This window comes from Aedes albopictus, chromosome 1, assembly GCF_035046485.1.
Source record: "Aedes albopictus strain Foshan chromosome 1, AalbF5, whole genome shotgun sequence".
Taxonomy (NCBI): Eukaryota; Metazoa; Arthropoda; class Insecta; order Diptera; family Culicidae; genus Aedes; species Aedes albopictus.
The window spans coordinates 114,798,296-114,815,557 of record NC_085136.1 but is presented as its reverse complement, the minus strand read 5'-3'; the positions used below and the strand labels follow the sequence as shown (position 1 = coordinate 114,815,557).

At 39.0% G+C, this 17,262-nt stretch overlaps 1 protein-coding gene across 1 annotated transcript in view; it reads right to left on the bottom strand.

The window, feature by feature from the left end:
* LOC115256083 (DNA ligase 4-like) overlaps window positions 1-17,262 on the bottom strand; it is a 260,381-nt gene that overhangs the window by 119,941 nt on the left and 123,178 nt on the right. The gene's annotated exons all lie outside the window — the stretch shown is intronic.

Here is a 17,262-nt window from a genome sequence, read left to right as displayed (position 1 = left end):
TATTCTCATCTGCTCGGGATGTAATTCCTGGAGGCATCCTCTTGGAAAAATGCGTCCTTTTGGAAAAATATCAATCTCAATCTTCAATGTGAAGTTCCCCAGGAGCGATCCCTGGAAGAACTTCTGAAAGAATCCCAAAAGAAACTTCTCGAGGAATCCCTTTAGGATATCCTCAAGGAATCTTAAAAGGAGCTCTTATATAGGATATCCTTTTATATCTTAAGGGACTTATGTAGGAATCCCTGAAGTAATTCAGGAGGAATCTCTTAACATATGCAGGAATCGCTCAAACTCCTAGACTATTTTCTGTAAGAACTCCTGTAGGAACTTCTGAAGAAACTTTAGAAGGGATCCCTGCAGGAACTCCTAGACTAATTTCTGAAGATCTCTTGCAGGAATTTCTGAAGAAAATTCTTACGGAATTTTAGTGGATCTCCTCATGCTTGGATGCCTCATTTACGAATCCTCCACACAGAATCTCTGAAGAGACTTCTGGAAAGATACCTGTTGAAATAGTTTAGGAAACTCCTGAAGGCATCCCTGAATCCTCCTGGAGCTATTGGGAAGATCCCTGAACGAACTCCTGGAGAGATAACCGAAGGAACTTCTGGAGAAATCCTTGAAAGAACTCCTAAAATGATCTCTTGAAAATTTCCTCTTAGGCATTCTTTAAGAAATTACAGGAGGAAAGTTATAAAAAATGCCTGTAGGAACCCTCGGTCAAACTCCCAGAGTGATTCCTGAAAGATCTCTTTGAGCGATCCCCACAGAAATCCCTTGTTGGAATTCTAGAGGAATTTCTGAAGGATCTCCTAGAGGAATCTCTGAGGAAACGCCTGGACGAGTTCCCAAAGCAACTCCTGTAGGAATTCCTGAAGGAACTCTCAGACTAATCTCTGAAGGACCTCCAACGGAATCCCTGAAGGATCTTATGAATGAATCTCTGATGTATGTATCTCTAGAAGACATCCCTGAATCCTTCTGGAAAAATCTCTGAAGAAACTTCTGTAAATTATGAACAAAAAATTCAATCTAATGAAAATAAAAAAAAAATAGTTCTGAGACTTTCTTATTTGAATGGACTCCCTGAAATTCCATTTCTTCTTTTCTTCAGAGTACACACTTAGAAATTCTGAAATTTCCACGAAACGGAATCACCAAAAACGTAAACGTTTTCAAGACTGAATCACAAATTGGACTCAATTTTACGCGCATCATGTAAGTGCTGGCTGGTTGCGTTAGATGTCAACAAATCCGTTTCACCAGAAACGTAGAATCAGTATCACGATCATCAGCCATCTTCTAACTCGGTGAAATAGCCGAGAGGTAAGAGATGTGGGTCACGATCAGCAGATCCGGTGTTCGAATCCCATGCATGACAAAATTTTACTTTTCTATGTTTTATCTGTCAAATCGGTTCTAGCGATTGCAAGACGCTAATAAAAAATAAGTTTTGTTTTGGGGGGGTGTCTTGAAAGACGTAAATTTACATGTTATAACCTCTAAATTTGTGTTTTTGAAGATGCTCGTATATGTCAGGTTCAGGGCACTTAAAATTACATGATATTTTCTAGGTGTGTAGTTCTTAACAAGAGTCTTATGCAGAATTTGTCTAAAACAGTAGAAAGAAAACAAAAAAAGGACAGACCAAAGTTCCAATGACCAGACTTCAAATTGCTAGAACGTTTTTTTAAATTTTAATATAATAAGGGCATAACTTTAGTGATTGTTTTTTTTTTATTAATTTTCTCTTAATTGCATTATTTCTAAAATCCGTTTTTGGATGATCTCATGATAATCTGCTAGAGAATGGTTTTGACTGTAGCGTCTATAATTGCAAAAGTAACCGAATATGAATCATCAATTTTCTCTTTCGCTAATTTTTGTATTACATTTACAGATGAGAAAGTCGATGATGAGAAATCAACTATTGCAGTCAATTTCTTATGATAGTGATCGTGAGAATTTTTTTATCTCATCTTTATGTAAACTTAACCCATATCCGCCCAGTGTCCTATAAATAGGACAGTCCTTTCGATGTGCATATCTCTAGAATTACGCAAATTTTTAGAATACTTTCTTCTGAGAAGATGTTCTTCAAACCCATACCTTGCTAAAAGTGGACAATATAGTTTGTGACTGGTTCACTAGGTGGCGTAAACGATGCTGCAAAGATTACATATATGTATATATATGTATCTATATATATGTATGCCGGAACATAGGCATAACTCTGGAATGCGTCAAGAAAATTCAATCAAATTTGGCATACACATTCCTTAGAATGTGAAAGTGGTAGCAGGGGTATTGGAATTGAAGATGGTGGCTCATGTTCCAAGATAGCGGTTAAAACTCCAGAATATATGCTTTTTAACAGAAATGCTGCTTCGGATACTATGCAATATGGGTATCTATCGATCAGGCTTTATAAGTAGAACTAAAAAATGAATATCCGATGCCATTTTGAAATTCAAGATGGCGGACCATATTCAAGATGGCGGAGATCGAATGGTAGTTTGATCTATAATACCATGCAATACGGGTATCTATCGAGCGGGCTTGATGAGTAGAAGTCAAAAATCGATATTTAACGCCATTTCAAAATCCAAGATGGCGGACAACATCCAAGATTGCGGCCACAGTATGGTAGTTTGAGCTATGATACCATGCAATATGGATATCTATCGATCGGGCTTTATGAGAAAAAGGGTGAAGGGGCCATGGTAGATGGTAGGGCAGCGGGTAGGGTAAACGGTAGAGCAGACGGTCGAGTATAAGGTTTGGGTGAAGGGTAGAGTAGAAGGAGTGGAGTAGAAGGTTAAGGTAGAGGATAGGGTAGACGGTAGGGTAGAGGGTAGGATAGAGAGATAGAGAGTAGGGATGAGTGTATGAAAAAGATTAGGGTAGAGAGTAGGGTGCACGGTACGAATAACCACAATATAGACTAGAGGGTATTTTTGCAGGGGTTGCTTTGGAAAATCCTGAAAGGATTCTTTTAGTTATTCTTTTCAGCATTCCATCAGGAATTTGTGCTGGAATTCCTTCAAAGATTCCTTCCAGAATTCTTGCTGTGATTCCTTAAAGTATTATTCCAAAAAAAAAGTATAAAAAAATCTATAAAAAAATATAGATTTCTTTCGCGATTTTTTTCAGGCAATCCTAGATCATAGAAACCCCTTCTATGATTCTTGCGGGAATACCTGCTCAGTTTCTGACCGGCATTTCTGTCATGATCTCTCCAGGATTCCATCAGGTTTTCTTTACAGGATTCCTTCAGGAATAACTTCAGGGATTTCTGCCAGAATTGATTTAGAAAATCCTGAAAGGATTCTTTCAGAAATTTTAACCAAAATTTGCTTCATGGATTTCTGATGGAATTACTTCACAGATTCGTTTAAGTATACTTTCAAAGTGTTCTGTTGAAACATGTTTAGAGAATCAAATGAAATTCTTGCTTCGAGTCGGGATCCTCTCTGGGGATGTATACAGCAATTCCTCCTGGGATTTCTTCTGTGATTATTTCAGGGATTCCTACCAAGCTTTCAGCTGAGATTCTCTCAGAATTCTATCAGATTTGTCTCTCAGAATTTCTCCAGTAAATTCTCCCGGGATTCCTCCAGGAATTTCTACCAGGAATGTTCTTCCCCCTAGCGTTTTCAGATTTTTGTACGTAATTCAAAATAAATTGGATGTGTTAATCACCGTTAACCGATATTTAACTGTTTTATTGATGTTTCTCGGCGAGTCAATACAAACTACTGATTTAACGTTGTGACGTTTCGGCTTACTATTTCTTTTCAGCCATCCTCAGATAATTTCGCTCACCGCAGCAACTTTCACCTCCCTTACTGCTGGGCAATCACGTACCTTCGAGAAGGCGGTACTAGACCCTAAAGACGACCTTATAGTTGAGCTCAAAAGGGTACAAATTAAAACACTTAACACGATTTTCTTTCTGGAATGTTTACGTATGGTGAGTACGTATAGAGAGTTTGTGGGGTACTGAAGGGAAAACTCAATTACTTTATTAGAAATCATTATTTGTGTAAAATATAACTTCTACCGTATTTTAACGTTTGGTTATGTTAAACATAGTGAGTCTAGTAGTGAGTTTATTTGATTTAATTTGAGAAATGTTGAATACTACAGTCGAAACTACAGGGGGTGCCCAAATTGTTTGGGATAGGCAATTTTTTTTTTCTCACAAAAAAAAATCAAAATGCTGTAACTTTTCATAGAGTGCATCAAAAATTCTCAAATTTTGACTGTTTGTCAACCTACTATATGTACATATTGGTACAAATTTGAGCTCGATTGGTTAATCTTTCGCGAAGCTGGAACCGTTCTCGTAAAACACTTTTATTTAGACAACTCATTTTTGAACTGTCATATCTCGGAGACTTGTGAACCGAATTGAATAAAAAAAATTTGAACGATTACCAACAATATATTAATGCTTAAAAATTCTTCAAAACACAGGTACTTTTCAAACATTGAAATAAGTTATGATGGGTTGACTCTTTTTGATCTTTTTCGAAAAAATGTAATTTTTTCACATCTATGTCATTATTTTTTTTTTATATTCAAAGATTTTCTACTTCTGTTCACAAGATATCTATAATAAGAAGTATTAGAGTCCATTTAGATTAACGGAAGAACACATTTAGTATGTTTCGTGCGGTATTGTAAATTTAACTTATTTTCCTCTATATGGGTGAAAATGTCAAATAATCATAACTTTTTTCAACGTTTGAAAAGTAGGTACCTATGTTTTGATTTGATTGGTTTGTCTTTATTTAAGAGACTTTCAGCCCTTGGCTGGTTTGTCTCTCTATGTTTTGAAGAATTTTCAAGCACTCACTCAAAGTGCAAATTTTCGGTAATACCAATCCGTGTGGTCAATTATGATTTTCAAATAACTCAACGTACATATGTACGGATGGGTAAATTATTGGTTAAATTGAGAAAAAACCCACAGCTCAGGTGATATTTGAACTCACGACCCTTATTCGCTAGACAAGTGCTTTACCAACTAAGCTACCGAGCCAATTAATGACACGGCAACTTAGTTGTCATAAGGTAATTCAAATCTCATCGATCTATATCATCTTCCCCTAAACCGCAAATATAACCATCTCTGTTGTATATATGTACGACGAGCAAAAGTGATTTATTTATTGTTTGAAACTGTTTGCCAATCGTACAGGCACCGCTTCCCCAACAAGTTGTAGAGGAAGAACAATTGCTACCTGGAAGGTGATCAAACGCGTCGTTCGCATTCTGTTTGATACGACGAATAACTACGTAGATCGATGAGATTTGAATTACATTATGACAACTAAGTTGCCGTGTCATTATTTGGCTCGATAGCTTAGTTGGTAAAGCACTTGTCTAGCGATTAAGGGTCGTGAGTTCAAATATCACCTGAGCTGTGGATTTTTTCTAAATTTAACCAAAAATTTACTCATCTGTACATATGTACGTTGAGCTATTTGAAAATCATAATTCACACATTGTTGCTAAACGTTCAAAATGTCATTCAATTTGGTTTACTGGTCTCCGAGAAATGACAGCTCAAAAATTAGTTGTCTAAAAAATAGTATTTTACGAGACCGGTTCTAGCTACGCGAAAGATTAACCAATTGAGCTCAAATTTGTACCTATTTTGCACATATAATAGGGTGAGAATCAGTCAAAATTTGAGAATTTTTAATGCACTCTATGAAAAGTTACAGCATGTTGAACTTTTTTATGAGAGAAAAAAAGTTGCCTATCCCAAACAATTTGGCCACCCCCTGTATTTGACCTGGCCACAGGTCAAGGCGATGGTGGGCAATCGCCCAGAATCGAGATCTTTGAGTTCGGTCCTCTGCTGCACCGTGGGTGCTTAGGACTGTAAGTATGTAAGTAGGTTTACGTGACTTGCGATTTGCTCCTTCGCGTCTTCTATCGATAATTCACTTTTGACTTTTATTTGATAATTTCACATTTCAAGCGCACGATAGAATCTTTTTTTTTTTGCAAATTTATTCAAATGATCGACAGTTTAACGTTCCTCTTCTAGTAAAGGAAAAAGCGCGCGAAAATCATGTCGCCTTCCACTCGTCGTCAATTTTCCACGAACGCTTTCACCGAACTGCGGTCGTACCCCAATCGTGCTGGGAGTCAAACCCACCACCCTCTCAAGGCACGAGAAAGCACATGTTGGAGCAACAGGCTTTCACACTCTCTGTTATTATCAGGAAGTCAGTAGACTGCTAACTACTAGCGCCGCACCACGGCCGGAATGGAAACTCGTCCTTATGTTTTCCGACTGCTACAGCATTCCCGCGGCGTGGTGTAATATAAAAACGGAAAAGCTCCCATCGACCAGCGCCATTCAACGTTCTTCAGCAAGGGGTTGATGTCTGCCAACCAGTCTTACCAGGCTCTCCATTGCCAAACGGTGTTAAGGTATCCAATGTAAAGAAAAGTTAAACCTAGCCAAGTGAGTGAGTTTGTGAGTTTCCTGGCCATTAGCGTGAGAAGAAGTGCAGTCAGTCAGTGGTACTTGTTGCTGGCTCCGTGATGCGTTGATGAACATTCAAGATTTCCTCGGGCGCTGTGGCTTCATGTGTGACTTGAAAGCACATTGTGTGTACATGAAAGGATCTAACGGACCGGAAAAATAACTCGTTGAAGGATTAATAATTCTGAGCAGTTATCTTTTTGCGATTTGAAAAGTGGAACCTCGAATGATAAGTGTTTGATGAAGCTATCGCACGTGATACAACTGGTATAGAAGAAGATTATTACAGAAAATATTGTGTTAAACGTGAAACTGTTATCATCGCGGCTTTTTCAACGGTGCAAAAATGTTCAGTGAAATGTGTATGGTTGGGAGCATGGGAAGGGACACCAGTCGCGCCAGGCAGGATGTTGTTTGTTTTATTGTTGACACTATAAATTAATTTCGACCGCGTTCAGCCACCAGAAATTTTTCGCCGAAAAAAGAAGGGTGAATATCAACGCCTTGCGGTAATTAGTCGTGGCGATAAATGGGGTCAAACAAGAAGCTATCGGGTGGAAGAGTTCGATAATGAGTTATCTGCTTTCAGATGGATCAATCTGACGAAGTGTGAGACATTATGATGCTGTAGAAGAAAATAAAAAACATGTTTGTGATTCATTGTGATTATTATTTTATTCATTTTGTTCAGAACTCAGAAGTATTTTTTAACATACATATTCGCAAATATCCTTTCGGGGAGTTTTTGGGGGTATTTGGGTAAAAGTTATTGTCAAAAGGGTAGATTTGGCAATAAGTTAAAAATTGTATAAATATAAATGAAAAAAAAAATTGTCGAAGCTGCTAAAGTGATTCTTGGAAAAAGTTTGAAAAAAAAAACAAAAGTCTTGGTGCAATTTTTAAAAATATAGCCTAAAGGAACTATTACAATAGTTTCTGAAAGGCCTCTTGATGGATTTCCAGCATTAATGGAGAGACTTCTTGAGATAAATCTTACGATATATTTTGGGGTCAACCAAAAGAAAATACGAAATTCCTGAAAAATACATATATTTCACAATTACGTAATGAATTAGCAATTTTAAAGGAACTTCAGACCTATGCTGGTGTTACTGTTATAAGACTTCGTTTAGAAATTTATCGGATAAATTTGAGGTGGATAAAATTGTAACTTCGTAAACAACTCCAGGAAGCATTGCTGAACAATATTACAAGATGTTTCAATTGAAATGTTAAGTATTGATGTTCAATAGGTCGGCTCCAGAGACACGTTCTCCTCCATTTGGGAAATTTGTGCCAAAGTCTTGATGTTATCCTTGAATTATAAATTTTTGAAGGATTTTTAACTTTTCTTAAAATCTCCCAGCTCCACCGACGTCGATTATAAATTCCAAATTGTAATGTCTCTTCGACAATGATGTAACAGAAAAACAATTTCTCTTCTAAAAAAACCTCATTCCCTGATATGTCTGGACTACCTGAAGAGAGCTCATGGCTTTGAAAAGAATCTATGGATGAGAGAAAGAACGTGCATTTCTGTGTGTAGGATATTTCTCGAAAGAGAAGATTCAAGAAGAAGATGGTGATTTAAAAAACAGATAATATCCATGAAAATCCACCGGTAAAAAAAGAAATTTTGCCAAAGTAATTTACGGATTCCTTCCAGGAGTGGATTCCGTGAATTCCGCCAGAAGATCGTCTGGGAAAATCCTAAGCGGATCCACCGGGAATAGATCCGGAAGTTATACTACGAGTTCTACATAGGAGTATCGACGAAAATTTTTCCACCGCCGGCTTCCGTCATTCTTCATGGAAATAAAATGATAACTTATCAAGGGATTTCACAGAGGATTCCGAGTGGAACTCCTGAGACAATTTCGAACGATCCTCTGATGACATTTCCTGAGAAAATGCTAAAGGAATTTCCGGAGGAAATCTTCTAGATCTCTTCTAGAGAGATCCCTGCTAGAGAGAATCCCGGTAGAAACCCTAGAGAAATTCACGGTGGAGCTCTCAAAGGAGTCCCTATTTTAAATCGTATTATTCTGTTGCTGATTTTCTCTTGCAGTGTCGCAAGATTAGACAGCACCCCTCATTTTTCGGAAGCAGTAGTGCGCAGTTGAGCTTAGAGTCCTTCCCTGGCACTCAGACGTCGGTCAGCAGCCTCTAACATGAGGGTCAGACGCTGTTGGGAGTCGCTCCTCCTGGAGAACGAACGCTCAGGTTTACAAAGTTCCCACCGGAGTTCCTCTAGGGGTGTTCTGGTACCTTTGTGACAGCCGTCGTCGTGATGTACTGTACGCAGCGTTGCCAACCTTCCAGATTTATCTGGATTTATCCAGATTTTTGAGGTCTCATTTTGCAAAAATCTGGTAGATCCAGACATTTGTTATCGGGATTTGTAAGGTTTTTCTCGGAATTTGTAGGGTTTTTTACACGATCCAGACTTTTCCAGACAAAACTTCCTAAATCATCCAGATTTGTAAAAAATTGACCTGGCGACCCTGATGTACGGTATATTACGAAAAATCTATGGAAAAATAATGAAGCACTACAAATGCATATTAAAATATACCACATTGTAGTGGAACCTTACAAATGCGTAATAAACTAGGACAACACATTTGGACATGCACAACACAGAACATACATTTTGCCCTGTTATCCTAGTGGATAACGATTTCCGATGACAGGATGACGAGGTTTCATTAATGTTGTTGGTCCATCAGTCAATCCTGTAATCGTATTTTCTCTGGCAGGTTTCCTTTTGTTCGCAGCATTGAGTTGCTTTCATAGCTTGAGTTTGGTCTAGGAATTTCTAATCCTAAGGTGGCATCCCGATTCGGGTTTCATCACTAGAATTCTACAACATGAAGTCTGTGCCAGGGAAAGGTTTACATCTCTAGTACTTAATCACGGCCCGAAATGGCCTGAATGTTGACAATCGAAATAGGATTGCGAGCCTCTAATCTGCCAGAGCCCTATAAATGTGCATTAAAACTAGGGGAATATTTACAAGTTAAAATAGCACATTTAACACATAAATAAAACTTGTAATAGGTATCCATCCGAAACGATCGGACAGACTGTAGAGCGTGTGTTGCTATAATGTGAATGCCAGAATTTAATTAGTTTTGCACGTTTTTTTCGCTTATATGTACATTGAACTTTTGTTTAATAAGCAGACATTATTTACCTTGCCGTGAATAGATTTTGTAGTGGTCGTGGAGTTATATTATTAACCTATCAAATTGAATTGATAATGCTTATACAAAACATGATTGGTTACCTGATACCTTGTTGGCTACAAAGTAACTTTACTCCAATGCCGAGCGTATAGTAGAGCACCATCTTCGTCGGTCTTGGGCGATGTTCCTCCAGTTTCCCCGAACGTGTAGGGATCGTAGATCTTCTTCAACCGCGTGCAGCCAGCGAGTTCGCGGCCGCCCACGAAGTCGCCTACCTCTACCGGGTTCTCTGCTGAATATTGTTTTCGCTATTCTTTCTTCCGACATTCGCACTACGTGTCCAGCCCACTGAAGTCTGCCGTATTTTATACGTTTCACAATATTCGCATCTTCGTACACTTGGTACAACTCGTGATTCATGCGTCTGCGCCACACTCCATATTCTTGTTTCCCACCGAGAATTGTCCGCAGCACTTTGCGCTCAAAAACTCCAAAAGCTTTTCGGTCTACCTCCTTTAACGTCCATGCTTCGTGACCGTAGAGGGCAACCGGAAGAATCAGCGTCTTATACAGAGCGAATTTTGTTTGCGTTTGCAAGTTACGGGACCTAAGCTGGCTACGCAATCCGTAAAAGGCTCTATTCGCAGCTGCAATACGCCTTTTCACTTCACGGGAAACGTCATTGTCACATGTCACAAGTGTTCCAAGATACACAAATTCTTCAACAACTTCAAACACTTCCCCATCAATCACTACCTCAGCACTAACACCACTAGGCCTGCTTCTGTCTCTACCCGCTATCATGTACTTCGTCTTGGTAGAGTTAATCGTCAAGCCTATCCTCGCTGTCTCTCTCTTCAGAGGAGCATAAGCTTCCTCCACTGCCCTACGATCGATGCCGATGAGATCAATATCGTCCGCAAAACCGAGGAGCATGTGCGACCGTGTGATGATAGAGCCATTCCTCTGCACGCCTGACCTCCTAATCGCTCCTTCGAGTGCAATGTTGAACAATAAATTTGAAAGAGCATCTTCCTGCTTCAATCCATCCAAGGTCACAAACGACGTAGACACTTCGTCCGCGATCCGAATACTTGATTTTGATCCATCCAGCGTTGCCCGTATCAGCCTAATTAGTTTCGCCGGAAAACCATGTTCTGACATTATCTGCCAAAGCTCATTTCTTTTCACTGAATCGTACGCTGCTTTAAAATCAATGAACAGATGGTGAGTCTGCAAGTTATATTCCCGAAATTTATCTAGGATCATCCGCAGGGTAAACATTTGATCCGTCGTTGATCGGCCCTCACGAAAACCAGCCTGGTATTCGCCGACGAAGGACTCCTCAAGAGGTCGCAGTCTGTTGAACAGGACACGCGACAGTATCTTATACGCCGAATTTAAAAGGGTAATCCCTCTGTAATTGGCACACTCCAGTCTGTGCCCTTTCTTGTAGATTGGGCATATGAGGCCATCCAACCAACTGGTGGGCAATTCTTCATCCTCCCAAATCTTTATAATAATCTGATGGATTGATTGATGTAGCTGCTCGCTTCCGTGCTTAAGAAGTTCGACCGGGATCTCGTCCTTCCCAGCAGCCTTGCTGTTTTTCAGCTCCTTAAGGGCCTTTTTAACCTCATCCAGTGTTGGTGGTTCCACTGCTTGACTGTCATCCATTATGTTAATCCTGTTCCTGGGTGCTCCTTCGCTGCTACCATTCAACAAATCTTCGAAGTGCTCCTTCCACCTGGCTGCCACCATTGTTTTGTCTGTCAGCAAATTTCCTTCCCGGTCATTGCACATGGCGTCGCTGAGCGGTACCAATCACCTCTTGCGCTGTTGTTGTCACTGCTTCGTGGATACTTCCCCATAAGCTGTTGACATCTCCAGATCCGTTGGTCTCTCCTATCCTCTCGTCTAGCTTCTGATGGTACTGTGCAGCAACCCCTTCGGCTGACAAGCGCTGGATATTGAAACGCATCGTCCTGTTGTTTCTTGAACTCGTGACGCTGGATAATCGCGCCCGAATTTTAGCGGCTACAAGATAATGATCCGAGTCGATGTTCGGGCCTCTGTAGGACCTCACATCTATGACGTCCGAGAAATGTCGCCCGTCGACCAGCACGTGGTCTATCTGGGAGCAAGTGTCACCACTCGGGTGTCGCCAGGTGTGTTTTCGGATATTCTTACGTGCGAAGTAGGTACTGCCGATTGCCATCCCTCTAGCAGCAGCGAATGTCACAAGGCGCAGACCATTATCGTTGGTAACAGAATGAAGGCTTTCCGTTCCAATGACAGGCCGAAAGAAACTTTCTCTGCCGATCTGCGCATTTGCATCTCCGATGACTATTTTGACATCTTGTTTTGGGCACTCTCCGTAGGCCTTATCAAGGCTCTCATAGAACTCATCCTTCATGTCATCGGGTTTGTCGTTCGTTGGCGCATAGATGCTGATCAGGCTGTAGTTGAAGAACTTGCCCTTCATCCTCAACACACAGATTCGGTCGCTCATCGGCTTCCACCGAATAACTCGCTTCATCTGCTTCCCGATCACTATAAAGCCAACTCCGCGTTCTGCCTTATCGCCGCCGCTGTAGTAGATGTGGTACTTGAATGAAGTGTTGGCGATGGGATCCACCGCTCGGAATTCGCGTTCTCCAGTTTTGGGCCAGCGTATCTCCTGGATGGCGGCCACATTAACGCCGACATTCTGCAGTTCACGAGCCAGGAGCCCAACACGTGCGGGTTCATTCAAAGTTCTCACGTTCCAAGATCCGACTTTCCAATCGTTGTCCTTTATTCGTTGCCGGGTCTGTTGCCGTTGAATCAATCCGTTTACTCTACTATTGCTTTTCTGGGTGTTTGAAGGTTTTCAGCAGGCTACCTTACCGGGGCCGCGCTGCCTACATTGCGTTGAAGGGGCTGCCTTCTTAGGTATAGCTGACGCAATACAGCATTTCATACTCAGCCGCTGGATGCCAGAACAGACGCTGTTTGAGCCGCACCTCCTTGGTGAATAGACGCTCGGGACGTACCTCCTCAATCTAGCTGAAGTCAGAAGGACAACAGTGCCCAGGCTGCGCTACCAGCTAAGCACACAACTCTTAGCTGGCGGTCTTTGATTGGTTAGGCTTCGCTAATGCTAAATTTGTTTATGTATAGATCAGGTCGGCTATCCGGCAAATGAGGGGTTCTCAAACTTTTCCATCTTGCGACCCACTTTGAATTATAATAGGACTTGGCGACCCACCAGCAGGAAACATAAAATATCCACAAAATTATTTGAAGATATGATGACCACTTTATTTAATTTCTGCAGTTATTTAACCCTCTAATACCCAATCCCGCCTTTAAACGGGGTATAGTTTGAGCATTTTTGTAATTTTTGTTTAGAGAAAAATCAAATTTTTTATATTTTTGGCTGATATTTAGGATGGTTTTGTATATCTCAAAATGGTTTTTGGTGTATTTTAAAACGTATTTACATTTTTTTTTTAAATCATTGAAAAATTGATGTTTTATTTACCTTTTAGAAGTCATTGTTTATTTTGTATTGAATCGCTACAATTAACATATTTAATTTTTTTTCCAAATCATTCTATCCTGGTTTAATAGCTAAGGGAATCGAATACACTCTAAAATTATTTTCCTTAAAATTACACGGAAAATAAAATTTTCTATGAAAAAAATTTAAAATAAAAATATTTCAACAATAATCTTAAAATCTCAAAATGTTTTCACCTCAAAAAATCCGTACCCCAAATTGGCTTCCAGAAAAAATATAAAAGTGTGGGGATGTTTAAAAATAAAAATTAGAAAAATCAAAAACTGAAATTCACGAAATCGAGAATTAAAAAGAATCATCTTCCAAAACATGTTTAAATCGATTTTAGATGACGAAAAATGATATTAAGATCAAAATCAAAAATTTGGGTATTAGAGGGTTAAGATTTTTCTCAAATAAGGGCGCAACGCGTTGTCATTTTAAATCACTTGTTTTTTCTCGTGCATAGCTTTTAAACTCATTGAATAGATTGGGCTGATAAAGCGACACTATATTTACGGTGAGTATGTCAAGAATTATAGTACTGTTGGATGGTCAGATAAGTCCTTCGTGCACACTTCTTTTACTTATTTTTAAAGAGTCACTTATGTTCTGAATTTCAAAGCTAAACTTCACCGAAGTTCTCAAAAATATGCATATGTTTTGATAACCAAGACTTCAATGGTTTGTAATCAAAATTCAGTAAATGTCTGCCTGATTTTCGGTATCCTGTTTTTTTTTTTTCAATTTTTAACTTTGCATTGTAAAACTGCAAGCACCAATCCAACTTGAACTCATCTTTCAAGAACAGAAAATAAATAAATTTCATCGTTCCAGAATCGATTTCAGAATGCAGAATAGTTTCAATACTCGAAAGGCCTAGGACTGCGACTCATAATACAAAAGTTTGGAAATTAGGGAAATCTCATTTATATTTTTTTGTAAATGCTTTTAACATAAGTTAAGGAAGTAAAGGAAAATATTTATTACAATAATGTCTAAACCTTCGCGACCCACTAAAAATCAGCTCGCGACCCACCAGTGGGTCGCGACCCATAGTTTGAGAAACGCTGACCTATTATATTATTGTGCCTATCGTGCACGTAAGTATGCAATGACTTAAAATCCTGGTTAATGTTATTGAACTGAATTATAACGATAGAATATAAGGTAATCGCAGATCCAACGTATGAGCACCGTTTGGCCAGAGTTCTGAGCCGGCGAAAACTTAATGTATATTCTCTAAACATGAACCTAAATAAAACGACTAGATTTTTTTTCTCTACTACCACAATGCAACTTCTGCGAAAATTTGCGGAAGAACTCGTACAGGAGCTCTTGGTAGAGGTCCTAGAGCAATTTCCGGTGGAATTTCCAGAGAAATTCACGGTGAATCTTATAAAGGAGTTTCCCGTGGAATTCCTTGAAGATTTCCTTTTGAAACTCCTAGAAGATTCCTCATTGGATCTCCTAGAGGAACACATGGTGGAAATTCTAGAATTTGCGGTAGAGCTCCCACAGGAATTCACCCGGAAATTCTCGATATAAGTCCCAGAGAAATTCCCTGTGCAAATCCCAAAAGAAATTCGCATTGGAAATATGGTTTTTTCTTCTGATGTAGTTTCTAGAGAAATTCTTGGTGAAACCCGAGCAGAGGAAAATAGCAAGTTGATAACAAAAAAATCACATAACCTGTTTTTATATCATAATGTGTTATTGTTAACTTATCAAAATATATTTTTTTAATAACATGTTTTGTTGGGCAATCTTGTTTTGTTATGTTCAAGTTGTTGGGATATATCCACAAGATAACATTGAAATAATATATTTTATTGCAGAACAAGTTTAGTTATTATTCTTCTATAGAGAGTGTACAAATATGTGATAAACAATAACACAACAGTAACAAGTTCAGAAATTACCTGTTATTAAGTTGTGCTTGGTCTAACAAAACATGTTATTGAGTTAGTCTTGCAGGAACATTTTTTTGTTATGATATTTGTTATTGTACTGCTTATGACAGATAAGTTTATAACATAATATTTAATGCTTATAACATAAAAATTACTGGTTCTATTATACAGTTATTAAGTAAAAAAAAAACATATTTTATTATGCTTTTGATATTTTCTTCTGCTCGGGAACTCGTGGATGAATTTCCGATAGATCTTCTGCGGGACATCCAGTTGAATCTATTAGAGGACTTTGCAGTAGTAATACTGTAGGAATTCACGCGGGAACTACTGCAGGTATTCACATAGGTACTCCTAGGAAAAATCTCGGTGAAACTTCTAGGTGAATTACTTCCGGTAATTTTTGGAAACTTGTGGAGCAAAGTATGGTGCTACTTCTACGGGAATTACCGGTGGAACTCCAAGTAAAATTCCCGATGCAACTCGATTGAATTTCGCGGTGGAATACCCTACAGAGAATGGAAATGGTGGAATTATTAGAGGAATTTCTGATGGATCTCCTAAAGTGTTCCCAGTAATACTCCTGCAGTACTACCCGGTGTTATTCCTACAGGTATTCATAGAGGAACTCTTACAGAACTTTCAAGTATAACTCACTAAAGAATTGCTTGTTGAACTTCTAGAAGAATTTCCGGGGGACTTCCTAGGGGAATTCTATGATTATGCATTCCCAGTGAAACTCCTAGATAAATGTTGCCATTTCCGATGCTAAAGGAGTTCCTGGTTAGGCTCCTGGTAGAGTTCCTGTGGGAATACCCGATGGAATTCCTGCATAAATTCTTTGTAAATCTTCAACAGAAATTCCTGATGGAACTGCTAGAGGAGCTTACGGTACTCCTGTGGGAATTTGTGGTAGAAATTCTAGTGGAATTTCCGGTTGATCTCTTAGAGGAACTACGGGTGGAACTCCTTGAGGCGTTCAAGAGTAGCTACTAGTGAAATTTCAAGAGGAGCTCCTGCGGGAGTCCGTGGTGGAACTTCTTGAGGAATTCGATTCGCGGTGGACCTAGCTAGAGAAATTTATAGTGGAATTACTAAGGGAATTCACGGTGGAATTCTGGATGTCTGGTCCCCGGTGGATTTTCCGAATTAACTCCCGGTGGAACTTCCAGAGGAATTCTTGGTAAAAATCTTTGTAGAGATCTAGATGGAACTTGCAGAGGAATTTCCAGTGGAACTCCTGGTAGAAATTCTAGAAGAATTTTCAGTGGTTCTACAAGAGGATTTTTCGAATGTCCAAACTTAGAAAAATTTTCTGTGGAATATCTAGAAAAAATACGCAGTAGAATTCCTGTGGGAATTCTCACTAGAAAAAAAAACAGTGGGAGTTGGACTTATAGTAATTCCTGATGGAACTACTACTAGCCGAATCCCTGGTGGTTATCCTTGAGAAATATTTATTCAGTTGAACTGAGAAATCACTGGTGGAACTTCCAAAGGTAATTTTTCGGAAAACTCCTAGAAAGTTCCTCAGTGAAACCTCTACAGTGACAGGCACAACAAAAGATCCACCATATAGTGGTTACCAGTGCCGGATTTAGGCCTCGGGGGGCCCGGGGCAAACCCTATAAAATGGGCCCCCAGAATCAAAATTTCGAAAAAATGAACCATACTATTACGTTTTTTTTCCTAATCTTATGTATTATGTATAATATTTTTAATGTTTACTGTTTTAGGCCTAATATTGAAAATTTCTGATTTCTGAACTTCTCCAAAATTCCGACAAATAGAAAATTAGAATAGAACATTGATATTTGGCTCAAATGTCAAAATGCTAGCGTAAATGACATTTTGTTCAGATAGTACATATATTTTAAACTTTCATCCGAATTGGCTTCTTTAGCGCACGCAGAAAAATCTATTTTAAAATCAAAAATATTTGAGGCAAATTCAAATAAATTGTCAATTTGTTCTGGCCACAAAAATAAAACTGTTTGGAGCAAATCGAACGTCACATTTGAAGCTAATGAAATCCATGTTTGAAACAAAAATGCATCTTCTGACAGATTATGTTAGAAATAAATGTAAATATTTTTGTTTTTTTTTTGT